This window comes from Arvicola amphibius, chromosome 10, assembly GCF_903992535.2.
Source record: "Arvicola amphibius chromosome 10, mArvAmp1.2, whole genome shotgun sequence".
Classification (NCBI taxonomy): domain Eukaryota; kingdom Metazoa; phylum Chordata; class Mammalia; order Rodentia; family Cricetidae; genus Arvicola; species Arvicola amphibius.
This window is the reverse complement of record NC_052056.1, coordinates 72,973,255-72,991,999: the sequence shown is the minus strand read 5'-3', so window position 1 is coordinate 72,991,999 and position 18,745 is coordinate 72,973,255. Positions and strand designations below refer to the sequence as shown.

At 44.7% G+C, this 18,745-nt stretch overlaps 1 protein-coding gene across 8 annotated transcripts in view; it reads right to left on the bottom strand.

The window, feature by feature from the left end:
- Abcc5 (ATP binding cassette subfamily C member 5) overlaps positions 1–859 on the bottom strand; it is a 92,231-nt gene extending 91,372 nt beyond the window's left edge. For 4 of the 8 annotated variants that reach the window (XM_038344821.1, XM_038344818.1, XM_038344819.1 and 1 more), the window contains exon 1: positions 713–858. The gene's annotated coding sequence lies outside the window, so the exon portion shown is untranslated. Of the gene's footprint in view, positions 1–712 lie in introns of all 8 variants that reach the window. The other 4 variants (XM_038344813.2, XM_038344815.2, XM_038344814.2 and 1 more) reach the window with 3 other exon arrangements.
- Positions 860–18,745: the final 17,886 nt, after the last annotated feature.

Here is an 18,745-nt window from a genome sequence, read left to right as displayed (position 1 = left end):
GCCCCCCAGAACCCACCTGTACCTCCAAGCTCCCTCACCTTTGACTTACTCCAGTACCCAGTAAAACCTATCCATGTCTCCCTTCAGAACTCAAACTTCCCCGATCATCCCTGTTCCTATCTGCATTGAGACTTCCCCATCTGTGCGAAAACACACGACCCAGGTGTGATAAACACAAACCCACTAGCAGCTGTACGTGCCAGCACCAAAAAGGGCACCAATGACTGGGGACCTGGGCTCCCATCCCGGCTCTGCCACGGATTCGCTGTGCGTGCTGATGTCACGTGCATTCACACAGCAGCTCGCAAAAAAAAAAAAAAAAAAAAAAGATAATGACTTACATCGTAGGTGGCACCTTCTCTCTGGCCAACTCCGCCACCCCGGCCCTAGGGCGTTCCCACGCCAGCCCGGGCCTGGAGAGCACAGGTGCCAAGACTCACCCAGAGCGGACGCAGCTCCCCCTGGTGGCCGCGCTGAGAGCAGAGCCGGCCGTGACCGCCCACCAAACCTCCCCTCCTGCCTTCTAACACCGGGACCGCGGCTCAGTCCGCCAGGTCGTCACCCAAGCCGGGGACCGCGCGACACTGGGACGAGGCAGGCCCCGCTTCTCCCGCCAGTATTTCCCCACCGCCCACCACGGCCCGGGAAGCCCAAGGGAGAGAGCCCGTGACAGCCCGGACACTGCACAGGAAAGGCGAGAGCCATCACCTACCTGCACATCAACCTCCCCAAGGGAGAGCGGACCGCCCGGGCTCGCACGCGAACATCGGACCCGGAGCAAAACAAGCCTTTATAGCGGCATCGTCCTCCACACTGCGCAAGCGCGCTGCACAAAGCTTGCGCAAGACCGAAGGGAATCGTAGTCCCTTATCCGGCAGCCCCGAGCGCCGCACACCGCAAAGGACTACGTTTCCCAGAAGCACCACTGGTGCCCGGGATGGGGTGCAGGCTGCTCACTGTCCCCGCGCGCGTCCCGTGCTGCCCCCTTCCCACCTGGCCTCTGACCCGGTCTGGAATCTTCTCCGAAGTCCTGAGTACCTGGGGCTGGACGGGCAGGTCCGGATCGCCAGTGGCGCTGTATGCCCAGGCAGCTGGAGATTCAAAGTAAGGCACTTCCAAATACATGCGGCCGCTCCACGTGCCAGAAAACATCATGAAGGTCATTGTAGCCAGCTTCTGTCCAGCCACAACTACTTGCTGTGGTGTCCCTTATCATTTCACGTTTGCTGATGCATGAGTCCCCCGCTTTCCACATGGATAGTATCATTAGCTCTCTTCTCTCACCAGTCCATTACACCTGCCTGGCTTCAAAGTAATAAAATGCCAGGGTCACAATTTCCAAAGTGACAAGGGATGTAAAAATTATGTGCTAACTAATTGATTTGTTTTTATAAATGAAATTGAGGCTCCGGAGGCGTTAGTCATTTTATTTTATTTTATTTTATTATCTATTTCGGTATCATAAGGACTGCTTGCTGTGTTGAGTGTCTCCCTATCTTAAAGTGCCAGGGGCTTGTTTATGGTTATCTATTTAAGGGACTTAAAAAGAAGGCTAATGAGACTGTCCATCTTCAGGCAACTACCTACTTAGCTAGGGTGAACACTGACTTCGTAAAGCTGGAGTCATTGACAGAGTATATACTTGACACACAAAGTAACAGACCAGTTCTATAGAATTAATAGGCTAGGAACTAGGGAGATGGTTCGTAGTAAGACTGCTTGCAGATGAAGCATGAGGATGTCTGTTCAAATCCTCTGCACCCAGAACAAGCCAAGCATGGCTAGGCATTCACTGTAACCCCAGGACTTTGTGGAGCAAGGACAGGATTGCTTGGGCTTGCTGGCTACCAGGCCAGCAACACGTTCAGTGAGAACCTGGCTTAAGAGAATAAGACAGTGAAACAAGAGGATCCCCAAAGCTGTCCTCTAACCTTCCTGGCGTAAATGGGCACTCACGTTTGCACCACACACGCGAATACACACACATACACAAATAAAATTACAACCTAGAAAGAGCATGGTATAGCGGCATACCTCTGTCATCCTAGCACTAAGGAAGTGAATACTGGGGCAATTGATGATCCATATTAAAGAAAAACTCTGTTCAATAGCAGGTTTAGGCAGATCAAATATCTAAATGTGCAGAAAACTTTTGGAGAAAACATGAAATACCTTTATGAACTTGAGAATAAAAGAGAACTTCTTAAGAAAAACAAAAGGGGGAGATAGAGATGGGCATTGTATTGTGTGGATACTAAGTATCCCCCCACACACACACAAAATCTCATGATGCTAGGCAGTGTTCAGAGGTGGGGCTTTGAGGAAGTTGGATCGTGAGGACTCTGACCTAATGAATAGTTTAATCTTGACTGATTCACAATTCCATGGCATTGTTGGGAGCTAGTGAAATATTAGGACTTTGAGCCTTGTTAGAGGGAGCCAGTCACTGGTGGCATGCCTTTGAGGGATGTATGTTATCCTTGTCTGGAATGATCCCTGCCAAGATGGTCAGCCTTGTGCCAAGCCCCGAGTAATGAACCCAGCCCACTATAGACCGAAACCTGAGCCAACATAAATACTTCCTCCTTCGGGTTGACCATTTCTCAGGTATTTGTCACAATAACAAAGGGCTGGCCATTTCTCACTATTTTAAAATTGGAATATATACAAGATATCATTACGTGAAAAGATAAGCCACAATTATAACTGATTTTTGTTTGTTCTGTTGAGGCAGACTCTCAGGGATCTCAGAGGCTGAACTTGCTATGTAGGCAAGGGTAACGGGGGCCTTTTGGTCCCCCTGTCTCTACCTCCCTAGTGCTGGAATTATAGATGATGGCCACAACGCGTGGCTTATGACTGTACCATCATGACTCATTTTACACAGGGCTGGGAACTGAGCCCGGGGCTTGGTGCAGGATAGGTAAGCACTCTACCGAATGACCGACGTCCTTGTGAGTGACGATTTTAATAATTTCTATCACCAAATAAGGAAAGGAAAATAACGTAACTAGTTCACAGCAAAGACAATAGTCACTCAGATTTGAAAAGACATCCAGGCTCACTCATCAGACCAAGGTTAAAATAGCAGTGAGAGCTCATATCACTCTTGTAGAACACGAAAGCTGCAGATCCAATATCGTCATAAAAAATGCAAGGCTCCTAAAATCTCACTGAAATACTTCAAATATTGGTTATTCTTTCTCTTAGAAATGGTGTGCCCTCATCTGTAATCCCAGCACTTGAATTTAGAGCTATTCTGGGCTACATAGTATGCCTCGCTGTGGGGGGGGGGGGGATTGAGAACAACTCAGCAGGTAACTGATAGGTAACTAGATAGACAAAATATGGAGGGTGTACCCCTCCATACAATATGTATGCACACATATGTATGCACACAGTGGAACATTACTCGGGCTTTAAAGGAGCTGGATACATATTCCAACATGAACAGCCTTAGAGACATTATGCAGAGAGAAATAAGCCAGCCCAAAAGATGGAAAGTGTATGATTCCATCATGAGACACTAGTCAAAAATCACAGAGGAAGAAAGTAGAATGGTGGTTGTCCAGGACTCGGGAGGAAGAAGAGAGAGTTTTTAAATTGTTTTTATTTAGCTACACATATTTCTCCACTCCCCCCTCCCCCCTGCCTTCTACCCTCTCTCTTGCCCGCCACACTCCCAATTTACTCAGGAGATCTTGTCTTTTTTTTCCTTCCTATATAGATCCATGTATGTCTAGAAGAGGGAATTGTTTAACAGGTTAGGTTTCAGTTTGGCAAGTGTAGCGCTCTGGCAATGGGTGGTGGTAGTAGCTGACAATAAGATGAGTGGGGTTTGTTTGTTTGTTTTTCAAGACAAGGTTTCTCTGTGTAGCTCTGGCTGTCCTGGAACTCACTCTGTAGACCAGGCTGACCTTGAACTCACAGAGATCTGCCTGCCTCCACCTCCCGAGAAATTAAAGGCATGTCCTACCATGCCTGGCAAGATGAGTGTTCTTAGTAAGTACACTAAAAATGGTTAGGATATCAAGTTTTATATTGGAAAACTTTTTTCAAGCTTTTTTTAGTTGGAGTTTCATTTTCCAGGGCGAGGAGACATGACTGCAGTGACATCAGAGGGCTAAAACCCATCCCCTTTGAGACACTGCCTGAGAAGCTGCCCCAGTGGGCCGTCCAACTGGGTTTTCACCTGTTTCCAATTCATCTAGATTATCTACCTACATTATCCAGTGGCTTTTGATTCCAAAAATAACTGTTTGGTGGAATATTCATGAGTGGGAGTTTGAGGAAATGTGTCATCGTATAGAGGAAAAATCAACTGTATCTAGAGGAGACATCAGGATGAATAAAGTTGTTTTTTAGAAGTACTTGGACCTCGAAGAAATGACTGTGGGAAACGGGGCTAGTTCTCTGTTATCTCTAAAAGCTTTTCGGAAGCAGCTTTTCAGCCATTGCATGACTTTGGTCACGAGACTATCCTGGCCCACTTGGATATCTTGGATGATTAGGCACTATAAATAGTGCACACTAAAGACTAAACGTGCCGCAGTATAATGACTTCCCTCAGAAAATACATAGATTAGATCAGGGGCTTTGGTATGGGGAACCTGTTGTTCTTCTTTTCTGGCGTGGGGTGTATCGCGGAGCCGGAGGAAGGGAGACCCAGGACGCGACCACGTGCGTGGGAAAATTATTTATTAAGGGAAGGGTGTGCTCGACAGTGCGGGTCAAGGGAGGGAGGGACAAGAAAGAGAGAGGGATAGAGAGAAAGAGAGAGAGAACAAGAGAGAGAGAGAACAAGAGAGAGAGAGAGAGAGAGAGAGAACAAGAGAGAGAGAGAGAGAGAGAGAGAACAAAAGAGAGAGAGAGAGAGAGAGAGAGAGAGATGGCGGGGGATTTAAAACTTTTAAAGGGGTAGTGTTCTTGGGAAATGTAGTTTTTGGGTCCGGCGGGGTGAAACTGCGATCTGCGCTTGCGTGCAGGGGCCTTCTGCTCACAAAGGCCTTCTGGGAGGTGTAGTCCTCATCCCATGAGAATCACAGAACCTGTCTTACCCAAAAACAACTTTTGTATAACAATCAATAAATAAACCTTTGCATAGCTGTTCAAGGTTCAGTTCATAGAAACTGCTGCCAGAGCGAAAAATAAACCTGGATTGATCCCCTTTCCTTCGATCAACCCACACAACGCAGAACAAATAGATGGCTTTGGACCTACCTTCTTGGACTTAATAATCCTGAATGAAATATCATCTTATGATAAATGTGTGATGCCCGCGGCATGAGCGCCCCCCCACCCCCCGCCCAGGAAACCACTAGGAGTCCGAGTTCATATGCAAAAGCAAAGAGCCTTTGTTACAAGCTCCAGCTTGGGCTCTCCATGCATTCCAGCACAGCAGTTGGATCTGGGAGAGCTATGGCAGGGTTTATAAGGAGTAAAAGATGGGGGAATAGGGACATTCCAGATTCAGATGGAGGTTAGTTTAGCCTTCAATGTCAGAGATCTGAGGAGTAACCGAAACCACAGAGGCTAGTTCATAGTCTTTACCTAGACAGATATCCCAGGCTCCTATGGACTCTGTGGTGATGAGGGCAGAGGTATCAGGACAGCAGCTGCCAGGCCCAGAGGATGAGAGGCTTTCCTGTGGAGGAGGAATATGGGGAGACTGGCCTTGCCTTGTATAGGAAAGTGGGGCATCAACTCTCCAGTGTCTTGCTTGTTCACACTTTGGGCTGAGACTTGGCAGAAGGTGAAGCATTGGAACAGTCTCGACCGTGGTCAGCTGGTTAGCATTACCATAGTCCACATGGAGTTGTTCATAGTTGTGTCCATTGTCTTCTTGGAGACCTTGGGACTCATTGCAAGGATCTGAGAGTCTCGTCTGTCATATAAGTTTAGCTTAAGTTTAGCTGTCTTAAATGCCATATTCAGCAAATCTCTGACAGTTTGAGGACTTGAGCCAAACAACTCTTGTCTGTTTTCAGTTGTTTGTTTTAGGCTCTACCTTGAGCACATATAAGAGGTTAGATAAATTTTTTCTGTACTTGACTGCCTTAGTCCTTAGCATGACTTAAAAGTATAGTTCTGAACATCTCAAGGCTTAACGATCTTAATCTTTAATTTTTTTTTTAGTTTTATTGAGCTCTACATTTTTCTCTGATTCCCTCCCTGCCTGTCCCCTCTCCTTCAGCCTCTCCCAAGGTCTCCATGCTCCCAGTTTACTCAGGAGATCTTGTCTTTTTCCACTTCCCATGTAGATTAGATCCATGTATGTCTCTCTTAGGGTCCTCATTGTTGTCTAGGTTCTCTGGGATTGTGATATGTAGGCTGTTTTTCTTTGTTTATGTTTAAAAACCACTTATGAGTGAGTACATGTGATAATTGTCTTTCTGGGTGTGGATTACCTCACTCAAAATGATGTTTTCTCCATTCATTTGCCTGCAAAATTCAAGATGTTATTTTTTCTGCTGTGTAGTACTCCATTGTATAAATGTACCACATTTTCCTTACCTGTTCTTCGGTCAAGGGGCATTTAGGTTGTTTCCAGTTTCTGACTATGACAAACAATGCTGCTATCAACATAGTTGAGCACATATCCTTGTGGGGCACGATTGAGCACCCTTTGGATATATACCCAAAAGTGATATTACTGGGTCTTGAGGAAAGTTGTTTCCTAATTTTCTGAGAAATTGCTACACTGACATCTAAAAGAACTGTACCAGCTTGCATTCCCACCAGCAATGCAGAAGTGTTCCCTTTACCCCACATCCTCTCCAGCATAAGTTGTCATCAGTGTTTTTGATCTTGGCCATTCTTACAGGTGTAAGATGGAATCTCAGAGTTGTTTTGATTTGCATTTCTCTGATAGCTAAGAATGTTGAACATTTCCTTAAGTGTCTTTTAGCCATTTTAGATTCCTCTGTTGAGAGTTCTCTGTTGAGATCTGTATTCCATTTTTTATTGGATTATTTGTTATTTTGATGACCAATTTCTTGAGTTCTTTATATATTTTGGAGATCAGATGTGGGGTTGGTGAAAATTTTTTCCCATTCTGTAGGCTGTTGTTTTGTCTTGTTGACCGTGTCCTTTGCTTTACAGAAGCTTTTCAGTTTCAGGAGGTCCTATTTATTGTTTCTCTCAGCGTCTGTGTTGCTGGGGTTATATTTAGTAAGTGGTTCCTTGTGCCAATGTGTTCAAGTTTACTTCCCACTTTCTTTTCTATGAGGTTCAGTGTGGCTGACTAATTAAGAAGGTCTTTTTAAAATTGTAATTTTATTTTTATTGAGCTCTACATTTTTCTCTGTTCCCCTCCCTACCTCTCACATCCTTACTCATCAGAGAAATGCAAATAAAAACAACTCTGAGATTCTATCTTACACCTGTCAGAATGGCCAAGATCAAAAACACTGATGACAACTTACAGCCCCTTTGGATGCCAGTGTGGCAATTTCTCAGAAAATTAGGAAACAACCTTCCTCAAGACCAGCAATACCACTTTTGGGTATCTATCCAAAGGATGCTCAATTGTGCCACAAGGACATGTGCTCAACTATGTTGATAGCAGCATTGTTTGTCATAGCCAGAAACTGGAAACAACCTAAATGTCCTTCAACCGAAGAATAGATAAAGAAAATGTGGTACATTTATACAATGGAGTACTACACAGCAAAAAAAATAAAATAAAATAATGACATCTTGAATTTTGCAGGCAAATGAATGGAGCTAGAAAACATCATTTTGAGTGAGGTAACCCAGACCCAGAAAGACAAATATCACATGTGCTCACTCATAAGTGGTTTTTAAACATAAACAAAGAAAACCAGCCTACAAACCACAATCCCAGAGAATTTAGAAACAATGAGAAACTTAGAAACCCTAAGAGAGACATACATAGATCTAATCTACATGGAAAGTGGAAAAAGACAAGACCTCCTGAGTAAATTGGGAGCATGGGGACCATCTTTCTTTTTAATCTGGGCTTTTATATTGTTTTTATTGAGCTATACATTTTCCCCACTCTCCTTTCTATCTCCCCCTGCCACTCACACTCCCAGTTTACTCAGGAGATCTTGTCTTTTTCTCCTTCCTGGTGGGTCCATGTATGTCTCTCTTAAGGTCCTCTTTGTAGTCTATGTTCTCCGGGGTTTTGGACTGTAGGGTGGTTATCCTTTGCTTTATGTCTAATATCCACTTATGAGTAAGCACATATTATATTTGTTTTTCTGAGTCACTCAATTTGTTTTTTTTTTCTAGTTCAGCCCATTTGCTCTGCAAATTTTAAGATGTCATTAACGCTGAGTAGTATTCCATGTGTAAATGTACCACATTTTCCTTACCATTTTTCCATTGAGGGGCATCTAGGTTGTTTCCAGGTTTTGGCTATTATGTATAATGCTGCTATGAACATAGTTGAGCAAATGTCCTTGTGCTATGATTGAGCATCCTTTGGGTGTATGCCCAAGAGTGGTATTGCTGGATCTTGTGGTAGATTGATTCCTAATTTTCTGAGAAACCAGCTTAATCATCTTTAACAGAATTTTTTAAATGAAGCTCTTTTTAGTATCAAGATAAGATTTTTAATTTAAAAAACATAGTCTACAAACAGACTTGGAATTTTCCTGTGTTAAGTTTTGAGTTAACTTTTTTGTTACAAATATTAAAGACTTTAAACTATGTTTAATAATAAATTTATAAACTAATAATTTTTGATTGTTCTGTTCTTATTCTTCCTGTCTGTCAATTTTTGATCCCAGACATAGAGACTTTAAAAGCAAGTCTGGGTCTGAAAATGGTTGGGCCATAACCCAGTTCCAGAGCCAGCTTTTTAATAAAACAGAACAGTACAAAACAACCTTAATATTACCCATACCCAAATGACATTTGAATCCCTATTACATTAGTTCCAATGGCCAGAATGTCCAGAGGTAAATTCTGAGCCTGGGTGGCTGGCTGCTACGGTAACAGTTTAGCTGTAACCAAGGCATACAGAACTCAGTAAACTCATACTGAGTAAACTCAGTAAATTCATGACCAGTCAGACACAAACATGTAATGGCTACATTTATACATTTAAACATTAAAACAAACAGACAACTTTTACTTTTTTTAGCTGTAATCATTAAGGAGGGTACCTTGTTACCTGTTGGCTCCAATTCCCTGGGTGGAGAAAGCTGCCCACAAACCCAAGTACTGCATTCTGTAACTACACATTGTCACTGAATTATTTTAGGTTGCAACTCCAGGCAGCAGTGATATTGATTTCAAGGAGCTGTGGGTGCAGCGCTCCCATGGCAGAGCCAGCTTGTCAGTTTTTGTAAGAGTCTCTCTCTTTTTTTTTTATATGAGCAACAATTAAGCAATTAAACAGTACAGACAAACTGACAGACGTGTACACCCTGCTGCTCCAAGGAAACCAACAGAACTGAAAATGGTTGGGAGGGGGAGTACTTGGCTGCTGTCCCATGATGTCAGTTTTGAGTGTCAGACGCAAAACAAACAGTCCAAAAGCAACAAAACAATGCAGATTCCTCCTGGCCACCAGAGGAAAAACAGAAACCAAGATGACAGCTTCTTGCCAATTGGCAGGGTGTGACCCCACCTCATCTATTCATGGATCCAATCCCGTCAGAAGGGTCCCAGTCCCCCTCCCTGCGGTCCTCCTACACATCAATTTAGACCTTTACAAGCACTTCAGACATGGGGCCGGTCAGAATACAATGCAAGACAGAGACGGTCCAAGTTCATATGCAAAAGTAAGAGCCTTTATTGCAAGCTTGAGCTATGGCAGGGTTTTTAAGGAGTAAAGCTTTTATTAATGTTCTGGAGTAACTAGTTCTTGTTTGTCTCAATTCTGATTGGTCCCCTGCAGGGTACAGTCTGTGGCTTTTCCTGGGTATTGATTGTAAGGGTGAGGCCTAGTCCCAGCATTGTTAGTCTGCAGCCTGTCATGGCTGCACTGATGCTAAACTAGGCCTCTTCAAATGCATTGTGATGGGATGCACCCACTTGTTTTTCTGTTGCCTCCCCTTTTCCTCCAGGCTCCAACTTCCAATTGCATTGGAAAAAAAAAAAAACTGTGGAACCGTTTTCTAGTTTCTTTTCTGTTGCTATGACAAGCACCATGCCCAAAAGCCACTTAAGGAAGGTCTATCTGGATTATACCTCCAGTGCATCACTGAGGGAAGGTAAGGCAGGAAGCTGAAGGCAACACTGTCTGCTTCTACGTGAAGATTTTCTCCAGCTAACAGACTCACAGCTGAGGAGGTACCACAGAAGCCATGGCTGGGAGCTGCTTGATGCTCGCTTTCAGGCTCAAGAGAGCAGGACTGTCTGCCTAGGAATGGTTACCACCCACAGTGGGCCAGACCCTCCCACACCAATTAACACTCAAAACAAACCCCACAAACATTCCCTTAGGCCAATCTGATGTAGGTTATTCTTCAATTGAGGCTTCTTTTCTCAAATGACTCTATACTGTGCTAAACTGCCAGCTAAAGCTAACAAGGGCACATTCCTAAGTTAGACAAGTTCAGATTGTAAGACCAACAAAGAGAAAGTTTCTGCTGATTCTACCTGTTGAGGATGAAAGATCCAGAACGTAAGGAGAAGGTGGTGTACATCAAGGTCATGGACACCAATACTCACGTGCTGTCTCTCAGGGAGATGTAACTGTCAGCTTGACATGGCCTAGAATCACCTGAAAAAAAGTCTTAACTGAGTAGTTGTCTTCTTCAGGTTGGTCTGTTGGGCAAGTCTGGGAAGGACTGTCTTGGTTATTGATTAATGTAGCAGCATCCGGCCCATTGTGGGTGGCACCATCCCTGGGAGAGTGGCCTGGAGCAATATGAAGACATTAGTGAGAAAGCCAGCAAGCAATGCTCCTCCCAGATCCCTGCCTGCTGGTTCCTGCCCTGAGGTCTTCCCACGGTGGGTTGTGACCTTGAAGTGAAAGCCACAGAGAACCAGGCTGTCCTGTTTGTCACAGCAGCAGAGCTCAAACTAGAACCGAGGCTTTGTTAGTGACATTTCAGCAATGTCACCAGAGGGGACAAGAGTGCCGACCTAAGTGAAGCAGGGTATGCCGGCTATATTTGTGTCAACTTGACACAAACTGTAGTCATCTGAGAGGAGAGAACCTCAATTGGAAAAATGCCTCTAAAAGATCAGGCTGTGGGCCAGCCTGTAGAACATTTTCCTGATTAGTGATCAATGGAGGAGGGCCCAGCACATGGAGTGTGGTGCCATCTCCGGGATGATAGTCCTGGGTTCTATAAGAATGCAGACTGAGCAAGCCATGGGAAGCAAGCCAGTAGGCAGCTCCCCTCACCACCACCACCACCCCACCCCCAGCACACACATGGCCTCTGCATCAGCTCCTCCCTCCAGGTTGCTGCCCTGCATGAGCTCCTGTCCTGACTTGCTTCAATGATGAACGACAATATGGAAGTGTAAGCAAAATAACCCTCTCCTCCCCAACTTGATTTTTGGTCATGGTGTTTCATCGGTGCACTAGAAACCCTAGCTAAGGCGGGGCATAAAAGTGCAGAGGAGGTTAAAAGGAAACCCCACCCCACATTTCTCTCATGCCACGGTTTTTATAGATCTTGTGCAGTCCACTTGTAAGGTGGAGCACAGATGAATGTGGTTGCATCAATACGACCTACAAGAACCTATGGCTCCAGGAGCCCCTCATCAAGAGCTATATTAGGACTAAAAAGAATCAAGAAGACAATCACATCTGTAAGGAAGAGCACTGGGTAGCCATTGGGGTCTACACAAAGATTGGATTTAGAAAAGAGCAGTTTAGGTGCCAATGAGATTAGGGATGTGATGGTGTGAATGAGAAATGGTCCCACAGGCTTATGTGTTTGAATACTCGCTCCCCAGTTGGTGGAACTGTTTGGGAAGGATTAGGAGATGTGGCACTCTTAGAGAAGATGTGTCACTGGGGGTGGGCTTTGAGGTTTCAAGACTTCTACCATTCCCATGCCTCTCTCTGCCTCCAGCTTGCAGATCAGATGTGAGTTCTCTGTTATTCCTGCTGCCATGTGTTTGTTTTGCTATCGTGGGCTCTAACTCTAAACCCTCAAGCCCCACATCAAATCCTTTCTTTTGTTTCCTTGGTCATAGTGTTTTGTCACAACAGTAAGAAAGTAATTAATATGGAGGGTAAAAGCACCTGCTACCAAGTCTGAAGATCAACTTGAGTTTAAACCCCAGGACCTACATGGTGGAAGGAGAGAACTGTGGTGGGATGCCCCTCTGTATACTGTGATTAGTTTTATTACCATTGGTTAATAAAGAAGCTGCTTTGGCCAATGGCAGAATAGAATATAGCTAGGTGAGAAATCCAAGCAGAGAGAGAGAAAGAAAGTGGAGACGGAGAAGGAATGGCAGCCAACAACCGCTGGAGAAGCAAGATGTGAGGTAACAAGCCATGAGCCTCATGGCAAACTATAGGATATTAGAAATGGGTTAATACATGTTGTAAGAGCTACTTGATAATAAGCTTGAACTAATAGATCAAAAGTTTGTAATGAATAAAAGTTTCTGTGTGTTTACTTGAGACTGGGTGGCCAAGAACTGAAAGCTCACCCTCCAGTTACAGAACTGACTTTTTCAAGTTGTTATCTGGTCTCTATATGAGCACTATGTGATTTGGGTGTGTGCACATGCATGCACACACATAATAAAGAAATAAATCTAGTAAAAGTGTGTTTTAAAAGAGCAGAGTTTATATTGAAAAGCTTACAATGCCTCAGAAATTGGTGAGAAGTAGAAGAGAGAAATCAGGTGAAAGAGAGAAAAACCAAAAATGGGATGACCTGAGAGAGAAAACCCAGATCTGACAGGGAGTGAACAGGTCTCCTGGCTGTCAGCAGTCAACGCTGCTTCAAGTATAGAAAGCTGGCTCTGGTGTCATCTGCCACCTGGAGATCTTGTCATTTCCCTTTGATGAGTACAAGTGTGCCTTTCCCTTGCCGCCCTCACCTGCTCTTTTAAGGATGTTCCTTAAAATAGAATCCACAGACAGTTTTGTGTAAGGAACCAAAATGTTGGGAACAGTGAATGAATATCTGAAAAGGACTCACAAATGGATGCTGAGGTACCTGCACAGGCAGCAGGGGCCAAGGAGCACCCAGGAAGGCTGAGGTGTTGAAATGGATGCTGAGGTACCCAAGCAGGAAGGAGGGGCCCCAGGAACACCCAGGAAGGCTGAGGTGTTGAAATGGATGTTGAGGTACCACACAGGCCACAGGGACCCCAGGAGCACCCAGAAAGGCTGAGGTATTGGGATCTCCTTTGCAGTAGAGAACATGGTGCCAGGCATAAAGGAAATGGTTTATGGTCTTTCAAATACACCAAGCTCATTGGAACAAGAGAGAGTAGGTATTTCCAGCACCCCTCCAGATAGCAACCAGAAGAAAATCTCCTTCTGTGCACTCAGAAGCCATGGTTATGATGTGCTCTGAGGAGTCAAAGCTGGCAGCCTTGACTGAAATGCAAGATCCAGAGGAAAGGAGCTGCATCTTTACTGATAACCTCCAATTCTAGAACAATACCTAGTATTCAGCAAATATCCATCAAATAAATACCTGGAGGGGAAGAAAAGCTCCAGCGCTCCCCAAGTGCTAATGGGGCTTTTAAAGAGAGGGATATTTATTTTTATAAAGATGTGAAAGTTAAAAAGGAAGGAAGGAAGGAAGGAAGGAAGGAAGGAAGGAAGGAAGGAAGGAAGGAAGGAAGGAAGGAAAGTCAGTCTTTGGTACTGTGGTGGTTGGGGTAAGAATGGCCCCCATAGCCGGGCAGCGGTGGCGCACGCCTTTAATCCCAGCACTTGGGAGGCAGAGGCAGGTGGATCTCTGTGAGTTCGAGACAAGCCTGGTCTACAAGAGCTAGTTCCAGGACAGGCTCCAAAGCTACAGAGAAACCCTGTCTCGAAAAACCAAAAAAAAAAAAAAAAAAAAAAGAATGGCCCCCATAGGCTCATAGATTTGAATTCTTGGTCACCAGGAACAACACTACGGAAGTATGACTTGTTGAAGTAGGTGTGGCCCTGTTGGAAGAAGTGTGTCACTGGGGGTGGGCTTTGGAGGTGTCAGAAACCAAGCTTGCATGCTCGCTCTCCCTCGCCAATCGTGCGCCCGAGCGAGAGAAGTCGCCAGCGCTCCCCTCCTCTCCGCTACCTCGCCCGCTCCCTCTCCCTCTCTCTCCCTCTCCCTCTCTCCTCTTTTCTCTCTCCCTCTCTCTCTCTCTTCCTGCTGCCCTATTGATCTGAATGTAGAACTCTCAACTCCTTCTCCAGCATCACATCTTCTTGTGTGCCTCCATGCTTCCCAACATGATGATAATGGTTTAAATCTCTGAACTGTAAGCAAGCACCAATTAAATGTTTTCCTTTATAAGAGTTTCTGTAGTCATGGTGTCTCCTCTTAGCAATAGAACACTGACTAAGATTGGTACAGAATGATTTCAAATCCCAAAAAACTCAAGACATCTGTCACTGCCTACTTTCCCTCTCTAATGTCTTGACTGTCTACCTGCAGACCCTAGAGATTAGGCCTTAAAAGGATAAGCAAGCAGAAATAAATGGTGAGATGCATGTGGTTCCCAGGGGAGTAGTACGGGATAAAAACCTCAGTGGAGAAAGTGGGTACCTGAGAAGGAAGGGATGGCAGGTGTTTCTGTTGTAAGCAGCATGGGTGAGTCAAATCCTGTGGTTCGGGTGTAGAAAGATAACAATGAGAGGGACACACAGTTGCCTCACTGGGCAGCCTAGTCTGGTGTCGTCTTAGGGTTTCTTTTGCTGTGAAGAGACACCATGACCATGGCAGCTCTTATAAATGAAAAGCATTTCATTGCAGTGGCTTACATTCTCAGAAATTTAGTTCATTATTATCATGGTGCAGCATGGTGGCGTGCATGCAGACCTGGTGCTGGAGAAGTAGCCGAGTGCTGTCCATCTTCATTTACAGGCAAGAAGAAATGGTCTGTCTCATTGGGTGTGGTTTGCTCACAAGAGACCCCAAAACCCACCTGCACAGTGACACAAGACCACACCTACTCCAACAAGGCCACATCTCCTCATAGGCCACTCCCTTTGGGGGCCATTTTCTTTCAAAGCACCACAGGTACCAGCTCCACGTTTGCTCTCATCTGATGGACATCCTGCTCTTCCACCTGTACCTGAGTGTCTTCATCTCCTCTGTCATCGCCACCCTCTGAAGCACCTAGGCAGTTGTCCACCTGAGAACCCCAGTAAGGATATGCTCATGCTTACAGAAGCCACCCAGCTCTCATGCTCATCCGAATCTGAACCTTGCAGGCCTGGAAGCAACCTCATTTTAAATCCAGGCCTCTGTGCACTTTTAGACCAGACAAGGATAATTTCTATGCGTCTGAGGTACTTACTTTTATATGAGACAACCTCTCTGCCTTATCCCATGAGTCCTGATTCCTTGGCTCCCAAGGATTTTGTTCCTAAAGTGCTTTCTTGGTGGATTCACCCCAATTAGAAAAAAAAAAACCTTCGCAAAGTCCTGGATCTTCCCATGCTTAAGAAGTTTGGGGTCTCTGTTTCTCCCCATTCCAGAGCTGTCTTCTCCTATATAGCAGGTTGGAGTGTATGGATTTGGCTGTACTGAATGTCACCACGGATGTCTTCTTCAACTCTGACAGAGTGGATATCGTTGCCATCAATGACCAGCCACACTAGCAAAAACATGAGAGGAAAACAGGCCCTCAGCTGCTGCGGAATCCCTGTCCCAGCTCAGCCTCCAACACTGGGGATCTCCTCTCAGTTTCCATCCCAGACCCTGAGAAGAAGGGGAGGGGCTTATGGAGCCCTTCTGTCTTAAATACCATCAATAAAGATCACTGCACCTGAAAAAAAATCTTAGGCTTGAGAGTCTTCTTGCACAACATCTTGTTATCTAATTGATCAGGCATGTAAAAGTGGGGGAATTGGCAGAAAGGAGCTGGAGAGAAGGGGCCAAAACATATTAGAAAGAATTATAATACAAATTAGTGTCCAAAATCCAGCTTCCCTAATTTAAGATTCAGAAATTAATAATATGCCAGAACAAGGCCTCTCTGTGCCTTTTGTCACCGCCTGGCATATGACTCATCCATCATCAAGCACTTACAGTGTTAACGTTAACATAATCTTATATTACTGCTAATAGTGTCTGTGTTGCCATTCGGGTTGACTTACCCTTCCTATTCATGCTAAGAAAAGGGCACAGAGCTGAAGGAAGACAAAGTTTGAAATGGCATAATGCCTCCCAAGTGCTGGGATTAAAGGTGTGCACCACCACCACCTGACCACAATTCTTTTTAAATTTTCATTGATTCTTTGTGGGTTTCCTATCATACATCCTGATCCCACTCATCTCCCTGCACCCTCGATTCCACCCTCAGCCCTTGCAACCTCCCCCCAAAACAAAATTTAAAAATAAAACCAAAAAACCAAAAATCAAAACAAAACAAAATCTTGTCATGGAAACTGTAGTGTGGCCCAGAGAGTCACACAGTTCGCCCTTTAGTCCGTACGTCTTTACTTGTAAGTAAGTGTTCATTGCAATGAGTCATTGGTCTGGTTCAAGGCCTCGGGCTTCTGTCACACCCTCAACACCGCGCCCTCTCTGGGACTCCTCTTGGGTATCTTAATTTTGCCTTGTGTCATGGAGATCCTGTAGCTTTGGATTCGTAGGTTGGTCCCTCCACATGCTCCAGCAGTTCATAGATGACATGGTGCTGGGATGGGCTGCCTCCCATCCTGAGCCACCCTGAGCTCAAACCTCCTGGACAGTTGAGTGCTCTCTGTCATGTGGTCCTTGATGCACACACCAGATGCTCTGATAACAGTTTTTATTGGGGGGGGGGGGTTGCTACGGTGGTACTAGGTGTCCACTTCTTCATAGTGTTTAAGGTGAGGGAGCCACAGCCCTTCCACATCTGGTGTGTCCGATAAGTTCTCAGGGCTTGTTTTCCAGACACAATTTTAATATGGCCCTGTGCCCTTGCAGCCCCCAATTAACTGCAATAAAATTTATAAGATGTCATCCTGTCTACTCCTGGAAATAAGTTATTAGTCTGTGCCGTGCGGGTGGTGGACAACAGATGGTACTGTCCTCAAAATGGAATCAAAATCTGCCTGCAGAACGGAGTCTCTCAAGGCAAGGCAGTCTGAAAAACATCTGTCGTACGGTATCAAATAACGTAGAGCAGGGTACAGTGTAGTGCGAGTTCTAATTGTCTGAATAATAAAAACCCAGAAAAAATGCGGAAAGATCAGAGAAGTAAAGGAGCGAGCCACTAGAGAGACTTGTTACCTCTATCGAATCTTCAGACTGAAGAAGGTAAGATCCTGTCTCTACAAGTCCTCAGACTGAATGCCTCAAACTGAATATGCTGAGCTCCTGTCTCCTCCCATTTTATATTCCTCTCTCCACCCAGCCATATTCCTTCCAGTCTCCACCTCCCTAGTGCTGTGATTAAAGGTGTGGCTGGCCTCTGTGGTTAACTAGTGGCTAGCTCCACATTTTTATCTTCATTCAGGCAAGCTTTATTTGTTAGATCACAAACAAAATATTACTATAGTACAGCATGGTCTCGATACCTGGTCTATATAGAGAACTCAAGGCTAGCCACCCTACATGAAAGAAAGAAATAGGGAGAGAAGGAGGTAGGGAGAGGGAGAAAAGGATGAAGGATGGAAGGAAGGAAGGAAGGAAGAAGGAAGGAAGGAAGGAAGGAAGGAAGGAAGGAAGGAAGGAAGGAAGGAAGAAGTAGAGAAGGAGAAAAAGAGGAAGAGATAAATTTGCAAACCGACCTATCAGGCCTTTCAGGTTATAGATATACAGTTAAGGAAACAAGGCTAATGAGGGTGAGTTCTTATGTGTGCTCTGGCAATGTGTGACTTTCCAGGAATGTAGGTGCCACCTCCCTCCTTTTATGGTTCTTTCTAGTCATTGCATGACACTTGCAAATGCTAGTAGCACTTAAAGGTGTGTCTTGAGATCAGGCTGTGCCCTGTCCTAAGCCACTCCATGTTGAGCATATGTTGTATATATTATGTCTGACAAGTTCACAGGGCTCTTTTCCCTGGTGGGATGGGAGGAGGATGGTAGCTTATTGGATACACTGTAGGATTCCAACCTAGACAGAGATGCACCTGAGACATTCAGCCTCAAGGACTGAACCTAGCATGCTGTTGGTCTTTACATTTGGAGACAGCCACTGTAGGAGGAGCCAGATCACACCATATGTTTTGATATGTTATGCTTTCATTTTCATTGAATTCTAGCAAGTCTTTAATTTCTTTATTTCTTCCTTGACCCAGAGGTGGTCAAGGAAGCTTAATTTCCATATGTTTGTGAGCTTTCTGAAATTAGTGGTGCTGTCAAATTCTAATTTTAAACCATGGTGATCTGATAAAGTAACGAGGGTTACGCCAATGTTTTTTGTATCTGTTGAGGTTTGCTTTGTTACTGAGTATGTAATCGATTTTAGAGAAGGTTCCATGAGGTGATGAGAAGAAGGTATATTCTTTTGTGTTTGGGTGGACATTCATAAGAAAGAATAAGTCTCCAAACGATTATATGGCATCTGGGTGGTGGGCCCACCTCTCAGCAAAAGAGTAAGAAGTAAAAAAAAAACAAAACAAAACAACAAAAACAACAAAAAAGCCAACTACACCCCATCTGCAAGATATACTATTATACTAGTGGCACAAATGTCA